Raw genomic sequence first — 13,377 nt, 5'->3', positions numbered from 1 at the left:
AGGACATCACACACATCCATGCCCGAGGCAGGATTCGAACCTGCGACCGTAGCGGTCGCGCAGTTCCAGAGTGTAGCGCCTTTAACCGCTTGGCCACCACGGCCGGCATGTGATTACATTTTCACGCAATGTGGGTGCATAGATCCTCAGAAATCTGTACCCAGAGCAACCACCTCCGGCCGTAATAACGGCCTTGATACGTCTGGGCATTGAGTCAAACAGAGCTTGGATGGCGTGTACAGGTGCAGCTGCCCATGCAGCTTCAACACGACACCACACTTCATTAAGAGTAGTGACTGGCGTATTGTGACGAGCCAGTTGCTCGGCCACCATTGACCAGACGTTTTCAGTTGGTGAGAGATCTGGAGAATGTGCTGGCCAGGGCAGTAGTCGAACATTTTCTGTATCCAGAAAGGCCTGTACAGGACCTGCAACATGCGGTCGTGCATTATCCTGCTGATACGTAGGATTTCGCAAGGATTGAATGAAGGGTAGAGCCACGGGTCGTAACACATCTGAAATGTAACGTCCACTGTTCAAAGTGCCGTCAATGCGAACAAGAGGTGACCGAGAAGTGTAACCAATGGCACCCCATTCCATTACGCCGGGTGATACGCCAGTACTGCGATGACGAATACACGCTTCCAATGAGCGTTCACCGCGATGTCGCCAAACACGGATGCGACCATCATGATGCTGTAAACAGAACCTGGATTCATCCGAAAAAATGACATTTTGCCATTCGTGCACCCAGATTCGTCGTCGAGTACACTTATCGCAGGTGCTCCTGTCTGTGATGCAGCGTCAAGGGTAACCGCAGCCATGGTCTCCGATCTGATAGTCCATGCTGCTGCAAACGTCGTCGAACTGTTCGTGCAGATGGTTGTTGTCTTGCAAACGTCCCCATATATTGACTCAGGAATGGAGACGTGGCTGCACGATCCGTTACAGCCATGCGAATAAGATGCCTGTCATTTCGACTGCTAGTGATACGAGGCCGTTGGGATCCAGCACGGCGTTCCGTATTACTCTCCTGAAAACACCGATTCCATATTCTGATAACAGTGATTGGATCTCGACCAACCCGAGCAGCAATGTCGCGATACGATAAAAGACGCGCAGGTCAGCCGAGCGGTCTGGGGCACTGCAGTCATGGACTGTGCTGCTGGTCCCGGCTGAGGTTCGTGTCCTCCCTCGGGCATGTGTGTGTGTGTGTGTGTGTGTGTGTGTGTGTGTGTGTGTGTGTGTGTGTGTTTGTGCTTTAGGATAATTTAGGTTAAGCAGTGTGTACGCTTATGGACTGATGACCTTAACAGTTATGTCCCATAAGATTTCACACACATTTGAACATTTGATACGATTAACCGCAATCGTGATAGGCTACAATCCGACCTTTATCAAAGTCGTAAACGTGATGGTACGCATTTCTCCTCCTTACACGCGGCATCACAACAACGTTTCACCAGGCAGCGCCGGTCAACTGCTGTTTGTGTAAGAGAAGTCGGTTGGAAACTTTCCTCCTGTCAGCACGTTGTAGGTGTCGCCACCGGCGCCAACCTTGTGTGAATGCTCTGAAAAGCTAACCATTTGCATACCACAGCATCTTCTTGCTGTCGGTTAAATTTCGCGTTTGTAGTACTTCATCTTCGTGGTGTATAAATTTTAATGGCCTGTAGTGTAGATACTCCGCAGACCATATTAAAGTGGATCTATGAAGGTACCCTGTGCCATTGCTAATCATTTCCTTTCCTGTTCCACTTGCAAACAGAGCGAGGGAAAAACTACTTTCTATATGCCTCCGTATGAGCCCTAATTTCTCGTATCTTATCTTCGTTGTTCTTACGCGCATTGTATATTGGTGACAGTAGAATAGTTTAGCAGTCAGCTTCAAATGCCAGTTCTCTAAATTTTCTCAACAGTATTCCTTGAAAAGAACATTGCCTCCCCTCAAGGCATTTCCATTTGAGCTCCCGAAGTATCTCCGTTCCACTTGGTGTTTGTTCGAACCTACCGGTAATAAATCTATCAGCACGCCTCTGAATTGCTTCGATGTTATCCTTTAGTCCGACCTGGTACGATCCCAAACAACTCAGCAGTACTCAAGAATAGTTCGCAACAGTTTCGTACATGCGGTCTCCTTTACAGATGAACCACACTTTCCTATAAATTCTTCCAACAACCCGAAGTCTACCATTCTCCTTTCCTACTACAGCCCCGCATGCTCGTACCGTTTCACACTTCTTCGCATCTTTACGCCCGGCTATTTAAACGACGTGACTGTGTCAAGCAGGACACAACTAATTCTGTATCCGAACATTACGAATTTATTTTTCCTATCATCCGCATTAACCTACATTTTTATAAATTTAGAACTATCTGCCATTGATCGCACCAACTAGAAATTTTGTATAAGCTATTTTGTATCCTCCTACTGTCACTCTACTTCGACACTCTACCTTACACCACGGCATTGTCAGCAAACAACCGTAGAGTGCTGCCCACCTCATCAGCCGAATAATTTACGTATATAGAGAGCAACAGATCTATCACACTTCCCAGGAACTTCTGACGATACCATTGTCTCTGAAGAACACTCGCCGCCGAGGACAATATACTGGGTTCTATAAATTAAGAAGTCTTCGCGCCACTCAAATATCTGTGAATCTATTACACAAACTAGTGTTTTCAGCCTGCAGTGGGGCACAGTATCAAATGCTTTCCAGTTATCTAGAAATATGTAATCTGCTTTTTCCTCTTCATCCATTGTTAGCAGTATATCATGTGAGAATAGGGCAAGCTGAGTTTCGCGCTTGCGATGCTTTCTAAAATCATGCTGATTCGTGAACGTAAGCTTCTCGGTCTCATGAAAATTTATCATATATAAACTGATAATATGTTCAAGTATTTTGCAGAAAACCGAAGATAGGTATATTGGCCTGTAATTGTGCGGGTCCGTGTTTTTATCCTTATAATATACAAGAGTCAGGCAGGTTACTAATACACAGCGTCACCGGTTTAGATCCGGTCCAACTGTCTCGGTGGACAAGTAAGAGGAGACTCAAAGCAACGGCTGAAGAGCAGCCGAGCAGAGCACTTTGAAAGTGTGGCGGTGTAACTTTAAGTTCTGTGCCACTCTACGACGGTGGAAGCACAGAGGAGGGGTGCAGTAATGCTCCAACTCTATGGTCAAGGAGAAAGGTGGCTGGGCGTGAACAGGCTACTGCTAGTGACTGTACGAAACGGACAGAAAAACGTGGTCGGATTGGGCCTATCGTTAGTCATAGCCCGAATCCGAGTCCTCCAGGATGGTGAGCGGAACGGAGTGTCTATGCCAGCGCCGTAGAACTGTGGTGCCGATGGTTTGGAGTCCAGGGATTGTCTCACAGAGGACATCCACTTTTCTGTACAGTTGGCGAGCCTTACGGCCAATGGTCGTCTTGAGAAGGGCTGTGTTTGTCTCCTCATGCAGAGTGACAATCCTGGTGAGCGGGGGGGCGTGAAGACTCCACCTGAGAACTTTATTCTGTAGGCGCAGGAACGTCAGCATCCAGGACTTATTAATCGTGGCCCACGTTAATGAGGGTAGGACAACGGAGTGATACAGCCAGAGCTTGGTATCTAAATTTAGCTCACAGCTAGAGAAGAGCGGGTACATGGCCTTCGTCAACTTTATCCCTCAATGGGTGACGTATTCGGAGTGGCGGTGGAGGAAAATTTTCTTATCCATCCAGACCCCGAGATACTCGGTAGCTTGGACCCACGGGACCCGGATGCCCCTGATTGAGATGTTGTTTCGGAGTATAGGGCGCTGTTTAATGAAATACACAGCCATGGTTTTGGTGGCATTGAGGGCCATTTTATTGGAGCGACACCAGGTGACTGTGGTGTCCACTTGCCTTTGGAGGCGAGCAATGAGTTGATTAGGATTGCAGCCGGTCGTATAAAGCGCCGTGTCATCGGCGTACTGCGCCAAATGGCAATGACAGAGGACGGGCATGTCATTGACATAGACATTATAAAGAAGAGGGGACAGCACAGAGCCCTGAGGGGTACCCATCAACATCTGGCGTACACTGGAGCGCTTTCCACGCTGAGCAACGAGGAAGGTCCTCTGGTGAAGGAAATCATCCACAATCTTAATGTAGAAGCCAGGGATGGGTGTTTGTGTCAGCACCTTATACACCAGGCTGTCCTGCCAAATCTTATCATAAACATTTTTCACGTCCAAGAAGACCGCTGCCGTCGACATACTGGAATTAAAACCCTTGTTGATGTGCTCCGTGATCTGGAGAATTTGCAGTTCAGTGGACAGGTGGGAATTAAACCGAAACTGTTCGGGATGGATCGTCCCTGCTGCCGCCAGAGGCTGGGAAATGCGGTGGAGTATGAGAGATTCCAGGACCTTCGCCATGGTGTTCAAAAGGCAGTTGGGGCTGTTGTCGGTAGGTACCGTAGGGTCTTTAGAATGCTTTGGGATCGCAATAAGCTTTGCCTGTTTCCACTGGAGAGGGATAAGACCACTCTGAAGACAACAGTTCAATATCCTGGTGAAAAGGAGTAGGGGCTTTCGCGGTAGCTGACAGAGATGTTCGTTGACGATTCCATCCAGGCCAGGGACCGAATTACCTCATTTCCTCTGGAGGATTTGGAGCACTTCCGCTGTGGACGTAAGGAGAAAGGTTATAAGTTGTGGTCTGTTTCGGACTGCAGCTACAGCCCTCAGGATATCTTCGTCATCCTGGAGTTCATCTGGCGTGGAGTCCAGGACGAGCAGTTGGGTTTGGGCCTCAAAGGCATCAGCCAGTGTTTCCACTACACAGAGGGTATCATACATGAGACCATCACCCATCTGGATGGGATGGTGGGTCTCCAAGGTGGTACAGTGCAGGGCTCGGATGACAGCTCAGTCTGATTTATGCTGGATGAGAAAGGTGGACATCCTATTCTCCCACTGTTCCAATTCCCAAGCCGCTAAGCGGCGACGGAACTCCTGTTGGAAATGCTTCATGTGATGATTGTCCTGAGGGTCACGGTATTGCTTCTACCGATGGCGGCAGCAGTTCTTTTGGATTTTCAGTTCGCACAAAAGTGGAGGTAAATCATCCAGTGGGTTTAGAGCCCTAGGAACATAGAGACTTTTACTGCTCACTGGATTTTCACGGTGAGATAGTCAACCACATATAAGATTGGCAGTGGTCATCAGGTCTAGGTCCAGCCGGGTGCTGTTGTTGAGGATCCTAGCAAATTTGGCCCAATCAGTAACTGTGACAGTAGAACGGATGTCAAAGGACAATGCAACATCACTTACGTGTAGAAGGATCGGGTCATGGTTAGAAGTTAGGTCATGTACTGTTTCCAAAGAAAACTGTACAGCAACGTGTTTAAAAATGGCCACATCCAAAACATCTGGCTGTCAGTTGGAGCAGACTGGTATGTGCGTGGGCTATAGACACACAGTGCCAAGATATCTTCCAGCTCAAGGAGGTGGAACCCTTGGGACTGGCGACACGAGAATGCCACGCTGGATGTTTGGCATTGAAATCAGCACCAATTATAAGCTTGTCAAATGACGTCAGCTTGCGGAGGTCAGCCTCAAGGAGTGGTTAGTTAGGGCTCAAATAAGCTGCAGCATATGAGATGGCCCCAAGGTGGGTGGAGACTGTGACAGCTGTGGCCTCTTTGCAGTCCAGTGGCTGAAGAGCCTCTTGGTTGTGGACCAATGCCCTGCAGAGGAACATGGCTGTGCCTCCACCACTGCGATTGAGCCAGTCAGTCCGATAGCAGACCATGTTGCATAGACTTAACTCATTGGTCAGCTTAAGAAGGGCTTCAGTAACAAGGGGAATATGCAGATGGTAGTCATGTATCTAGGTGTTGAGTTCAGCCTTCATCCATTTGACAGCATTGGCACTAAAGACACAGACGACAAGATCCCTAGGGGGATGGTGGTTGTGTGGTGGGCGAGCCGCCATTATAGTAAGATCTGGCTGAGCCGTTAAACCAGGGCGATGACCTTCATGAGCCCGTCCTCCTACCGACGGATTTTTTGAGCCGTATCATGAATAATCGCCCTGATGTGGGGCTTCGTGAAAAAGGAGACGACCTGTAGGATTTCTCGGATGTCTTCCTGAAAGAATGTATCGACCTCTGCAGCTGGAGGAATTTCCCAGGCCGGTTACTAGACCCTGCGACGAGTGGGGGTGGGAGTTGGCACTGGCGGAGGAGATACCACCCCAACAGGTTGAGCCACTTCAGCAGGTGGATGTAAGGATGCTTAGCTGGTCTTTTTTGTTTGGTGATCATTAGCGGCCGCCACAGGAGATGGACGAGGAACAGGAGACAGAGCCACATCAGCAAAGGTGGGCGTATGGGATGGAACTGAAGGGGGCTCCTGTGGTGCAATTGCAGAAAGAGGCTGAACATCCCCCGTCAGAGGAAACTCGGTTGGCCCCAGACGAGGGGAAATGGCGGAGGTTTCGCTCAGGTGGAGGTGGCAGATCCGACTGAGGTTTCTTCCTGGGAGGGCGGGAAGATTTAAGCGCCTTTTGATACACAGGGCAGCCCTTCCAGGAGGCCAGGTAGTGTGGGTCATGAGAAGTGCCCTGACATCTGGCACAGGTGGGCTTCTCTAAGGCTGGGAGGGTGCACGTGTCCGAAGCATGTGGACCTGCACGCTTGACACACCGCAATGGCAAGGAACAGTAATTAGCAGTGTGGTACAAGCACTGGCACCTATGGCAAATGGGGGTGCCGGCGCGGCCTTCATAGGATTCAATGTGCACTATAGTGTTCAGAAGATACTGGATTTGGTAGATCCTTTCAATATCATCTCTACTAGAGACGGAGATCACATGTGTGGGCAATGGGATAACCTGCAGGTCTCAGGGTCCCTCTTGCTGTATTGATGGACCAAGGGGTCCGTGAAGTTGAGACGGAGCAGTTCGCTCCTGACATCCACTTCCGTAACTGCAGGTGGCAAGTCTTTAATGACAGCTTTTGTCTTCCTGTCACCAGATACTTGACGAAATCAAGGACAGCAAGATAATCTTTTTTGCTATCAAGGATGTACTGGACATGGTCCATTTGAAAGACAGCCCTCAACTGGCCACCAATGAGGCGTTGTAGTTCAGCATTCAGCTTTAGGTAATTCTTTGGTTGGTATACCACAATTGGAGGGATTTTCTCCTTCTTCGGTTGTGCAGACGGCGGAGCTTGAGAAGCAGGACCAGGAGATGGACCCACCTCCATGGCATCCTCGGGCGCAGCTTCCCCTTGAGAGGGTGCGGCAGATTCGGAACCACCGCCATTGTGACGAGCGCGTTGGGAGTTTCTGTGATGGCGCGGGCCGACAGTAGCGAAGTCCTCAGAAGGCCCATCAGGCCGGCTAGACGGAGTAGATGAAGCAGCACTCAGTGGGGCGGCAAATTGGTGGTGCATTGGTGGGGCTGACGGCGCAGCCTAAAAAGAGAGACGAGCAGCGGGGCCCACGTCCTTGGCCGAAGCAGGTGAGGCTTCCCCAGGAAGGGTGGGATCTGAGCCGGAGCCATCACCGCTGCGACGAGCATGTGCGGACGAGGGGCAGGATGTACGGTGATGGCGTGTTCGGACAGGGGTGACGGCCTCACAAGGCCCATCCGGGCGGTGAGAGGAAATGGACGAAGCAACCCTAAGAGGGGCGTCCAGGTGGAGATGGGGTATAGCAAGTGACTGATTTGACAGGAAAGGACAGCCGTCGGGTGAGAGATCAATCACAAGAAGACCAGGTAAAATGTCAGACGATGACAACGACGACGATCAGTCCCGCATATGGGGGTGCGGGAGAGGCACACTTCGATCGGTGTCAGTGCCAGAGGTGACTGGAGATTTTTGGCGGTCGGAACGCGTTCGTTAGCTCGTTGGGAGATGGCAGTGTGGGTGCCACCGACAGCACGCTGTTTCATAGGCACCACAGCGCCACGTGGGGCAGCGGGCGAGTCGCCATGCCGCGGCCTCGAGGGCCGTGCGATATCCATAAGACAACACAACGCTATAGAGAATATTGAAACCTCCCCTTAGAAAAATTTATTAATGACTGTGCTGATAAACCTCTACGTTATTTGATTTTTAAACAGCTGAGAAAAACTAAACGTACTCAGACATTGCTCTCTTTACTTATTCTGATCAACACTAAACTGACACACATTATTTTTAGCGCAACGCAATCTGACTTTCAAAAATCCCTACAAAAGAATGGCCCTGACTAACAATAACCTATACCTTTCATGAATCACTTACCTCACAAAAATCTTCGTTATTCGAACACCTGCAATACAGCGAGCGCCACTACTGCCAGCTAAATAAAAGATTCTAACTACTGAAGGCACTAACTACTGATAGGCATAGTTAGCAAATGAAAGATTTTGATAGAGAACAAACAATGTATTTACCTTATTAGTGTTCAAAAGTCATTATATATATATATATATATATATATATATATATATATATATATATATATATATATCAGTTCATGATATCCATTCTTACAAATTTATTGTCTCTGATGGACACACGTCCAGATCATCCACTCTCAAAACTCCGCCATCTCTCTCCCCACACCCACCACTGCTGGCGGCTCACCTCCAACTGTGCAACGCTACGCGCTGTTCACATCCAACTGCCCAACACTAAAATAGCGAATATTACAGCAATGCCAACCTGCCACAGATTGCACACAGCACAGCCAGTGATTTTCATACAGAGCGCTACGTGGCGTTACCAATATAAAAACCTAAACAGCCTACTTACAATACTCGTGAACGTTACGAAAGATCTACGCGCACAATCGCAGGAAAACGTGCAGTGAACACTACGGGACTCCAACCCGTTCATGGGCTGTAGTCCGGAACCGCGCGACTGCTACGGTCGCAGGTTCGAATCCTGCCTCGGGCATGGATGTGTGTGATGTCCTTAGGTTGGTTAGGTTTAAGTAGTTCAAAGTTCTAGGTGGCTGATGACCTCAGATGTTGAGTCCCATAGTGCTCAGATACATTTGAACCATGGGCTGCGGCTAGGCTGAGCGGCTCTTATATTCTCTTCGTATAGGGTCCGCTCCTGTCGTGGCGACGTCCTAGTCAGCGTACTATTGGCTGACGTCGTTTCACAGCCCCCTCTGCTGTAACGTTCCAGGCCAACGTGCTGGCGCTTGATGTTATGCCAGGATACTTAGCATGTCTGAAGATATGGGCGATACGTATTCTTTGGCTGCCAGAGGTTGTGGTATTAATGAGTAGAGCTCGAGCGACTGCATGAATCGGAAGCAGTTGTCGGCCAGAGAGGGAGAGAGAGTGTTGTGTCATGGTAGAGTGAGGAACCTAGACAGCGTATGTGCCACACAGAGATTTTTATTTGAGATGTTCCGTGATTTGAATGACGATAGAAAATGATTCTGACATGATTTCATAGAGGGACGACGCTTTTGGAGGCAGATAATAAGCATTAGTTTTGTTTGCTGCAAGCGCAAGAGCTAATGTATTGTAAGATTTCATTGTGTCTAATAATATGTTCATGTTGGTATCTAGGATGAATTATCAGTCACGTGTTCAGCATGTTAATCAGTTTCCTCCCACAACTGTTAGTTAAAAGTATTTCATTAAGAAAACAATGACAAATTTTGCGTACTGTATGTTAGAGTAAATTTTATAATAAGTGACAATCTTATAAAACCGTTATCGTTCATACATGTTCAAGTTTGTTTTGTATAACGAAAAGGATTAAATACAATTGCATTATAGTTTCTGAATCGTTTATAAATATTTCATGAAGATTATCCGCATTACTAGGCGATAAGTAGATTGGGTAAAACCTACTCTGTCACGCGTTGCACTATTGCGTGGACAGTAAACAATATTTTCAGAAAAGAAACAAAAGTTTCATTCGAAAAAAGGAGCCTGAAAAATAAGATATTATATCTTATTTGCCAGGCCAACTGTCGCACAGTGATTTATTTAAGCTAATCATTCTCATGGAATGCTTTTCATGAATGATAGCACAGCAGGTCGAATAACCAGATTGACGCACAGTTTTGCAATCAGTGCGCCTGGGATAACCACAAATGTGCTCTTGCTATCATACGGAATTCCACCTCAAACCATTCCTCCAGGTACAAGTACAGGGTGTTTAGAATGCAGATAGGTTCGGTGCAGGTCCTCAACTGGTCTCTTTCCTACCAACACACAGCCACGACTGACACCAAGGCACAACCGAGTTTCATCAGAAAACAGAGCTGAGCTCCGCCCCGTCGTCCAATGAACTCTCGCATGACATTGTTGAAATCGGAAATGGTGATGGTTTCGGGTCAGTGGAATTAACACTACTGGCGTCTGGCCCGGAGCTGTCCTGGAAGTAACCGGTTTGCAACAGTTCCTTGTGTCAGTGTGATGCCAAATACTGCTACAACTGCTGCTGCAGATGCAGTACGTTGCGACAAAGACGTACACCGAACACGGTGGTCTGCCGTCTCGGTAGGGCCACATTGCTGTACGAAGCCCAGTCTTATTGGGACCGTACATTCTCGTGACCACCGCTGCCAGCAGTCACGTACAGTGGCTACATTCCTGTCAAGTCTTTCTGCAATATCGCAGAAGGAACATCCAACTTCTCGCAGCTCTATTACACGACCTCGTTCAAATTCAGTGAGGTGTTGATAACGGCGTCGATTTGCATTCTCATAGTGACGCTACTAGCTTTCGCTAATGTGCATGAAATGGAAAATGAATATTAATTTTCAACGAAACCACGTTACAGACCCTACAAACACGATACAGAAAGGCCAAGTGCACGAGAAAAATCGATACGTCAGGACGAGTGCATCCAGACTTCAAGCGTGATTCTAGGATAAATGTTAAGAAATTTTCACTTGTTTTTAATTGCAAAAGATTATAAAACTCATAAAAATTGAACCATTGCAGCGTTTGGTCACGTAAAGTATCAAATGAAAGCTGAGAACGTTAGTAAACAGCACAACAAACTAATGTATAAATAGTTACAGAAGCGCTTATTAAAAGTTTATCTGCAAATGTGTTAATACTGTACGTCCTCCAGAGTCACAAGTAGTATGTAGGCAATATGCATTGCCTGAATCATTAGATCAACTTCCTAGTGAGTGAGTCCCCACTTTACTGTCTGATATGTTTCGAATGATAATTTGTGCAAATGACAATTACTAAAATTGTATAACACCGTCATGATTCCAAGAATTCTAACGAGTAAAACATGAAAATAAAAGGCAGTCAAACTAACTAACAGAAAGGCACTATTTTCAAAATGGCTGGTTCAAATGGCTCTGAGCACTATGGGACTCAACTGCTGTGGTCATAAGTCCCCTAGAACTTAGAACTACTTAAATCTAACTAACCTAAGGACAGCACACAACACCCAGCCATCACGAGGCAGAGAAAATCCCTGACCCCGCCGGGAATCGAACCCGGGAACCCGGGCGTGGGAAGCGAGAACGCTACCGCACGACCACGAGATGCGCGCACTATTTTCAAATTGACGATATATATATATATATATATATATATATATATATATATATATATATATATATATATATATATATATATATATATATATATATATAAAAAATACCATGTTTTGCAACTCTAACAGAAATCTCAATTTATTTAAAAGCATTTTCAGTAGTCGCAGAAATAACGCAGTTTTTCTTGAATCTCTATATGCTGTGGTTATAAACAGCTCTCACATTTCAGATTAGTACGATTAAACAACCTTAAATTTACGGCTATTTTCCTACTCATGTTTTTTGGTTCCCTGCTTCATTCCTGACGTTCTTCTGCAAATAGGTGTTCGAGCTTTCGTAGACTGTACATCACTGACACGGAATGCACGGCCTTAACATTAATAAAACCGACAAACGGCAGGGATTGATTCCTAGCTAGAAATGGAGTAAAAACAAAAAGTCCTACGAATACGTGTCCGGAAATGTTGCCACCGTAAATGGCGCTGACGAATGAAAATTCGTTGATTGGTTAATATGGAGGAGGGGACCAAAGAGCGATAATGAATGGGTATGTTAGCTGACCTGTGTCTTTCAATGGTTTTCTTGCAATGGTACGATACTGGTTTTTGGTACTTAATCTGTTTTCTTGGCCTTTCTGTTGTTGTAGGGTAACGGTTTTCCTTATCAAAGGTGTTCTGCAGATTCTGAATGGCTGGTTCCATGTTTCCATGCTCTTTTATGTTCTTTACATCTCATTTCAAATGTTCTGATGCTATTTGCTAAATTTAGGGCATTACAGCTGTTATACAAAAATTTATAGATGCCAATTTTTCCTCCATGTCACTGTCAGTCTCCTTCTTTAAATATTTCTGTATTGAATTACTGCTTTGGTAAGCTACACTTACTCTTAGTTTCTTAAAGATGTTACCAGTTCAGTGTGTCAGCTTGTTCCCATATGTGAATGTGTAGCACTTTTGAACTTTAGTGTTGTCTTCTTGTTGTGTAGTAATGGTGTTAGTGATGTGTGTTTGTGGTAAGTGTTATCGGCCCCTGGATTTGTGTGATGTTTTGCTTGACTCGTTTAGCTTGCTTTATTTTGTGTCTCTCTGGAATTTTTTATTTAATTTTGTAACTAGGGATTATTCGTTTTTGTTTTTTTGTTTCCGGCTATCTGAATTAATAGGTCTGTCTCCTTATTGTGGTTAGGTTTGGCTAGTTACTGTGTTTAATCAGTGGATAATTTATTTCAGAGGTGAATGTTATTGAGATGGTGACTGGTTTGGTGATTGGTGTAGCACTGCGTCTGTTGTAGTGGATTTACTACAAATACTGAATTAGTGTTGGTTATTTTTCTTTCTGGTACATACGTCTAGGAAACTTCCTACCAGATTAAAACTGGTTGCCGGACCGAGACTCTCACTCGGGACCTTTGGCCGAGTTTGAGTCTCGATCCGGCACACAGTTTTAATCTGCCAGGAAGTTTCATATCAGCGCACACTCCGCTGCAGAGTGAAAGCTCATTCTGGATACGTCTAGCAAGTTTATTTGACCTCCTTGTTAGTTCTCTAAAGTGAACTTCATGTTCTTGAGAAGTGTGTTTATCGCTGTGTGTAGTTATTTTATGTACATTTCTGGTTCATTAACCAAGGAGACAACGTTATCCATGTATCTCCACCAATGAAGAACAGGGGTTGGAGAAAAATACGGAAATTCCAAGAAAAATGCATAGTTGAACATAAACGCAGATCCTAGGCAAGCCTGCAGGTTGCACTGTTGTGCATGAACGTCACCTGTACATTTTTCTAAGTACTTCGCAAATGTCAGTCATCGTCAGAAAAGTGCTGTGTTTAGTTGTGACTACACTATGTCGCAGC

Source organism: Schistocerca cancellata, chromosome 9 (assembly GCF_023864275.1).
Source record: "Schistocerca cancellata isolate TAMUIC-IGC-003103 chromosome 9, iqSchCanc2.1, whole genome shotgun sequence".
Classification (NCBI taxonomy): Eukaryota; Metazoa; Arthropoda; class Insecta; order Orthoptera; family Acrididae; genus Schistocerca; species Schistocerca cancellata.
The sequence above is the reverse complement of the archived record's forward strand: the minus strand, read 5'-3'. Positions refer to the sequence as shown.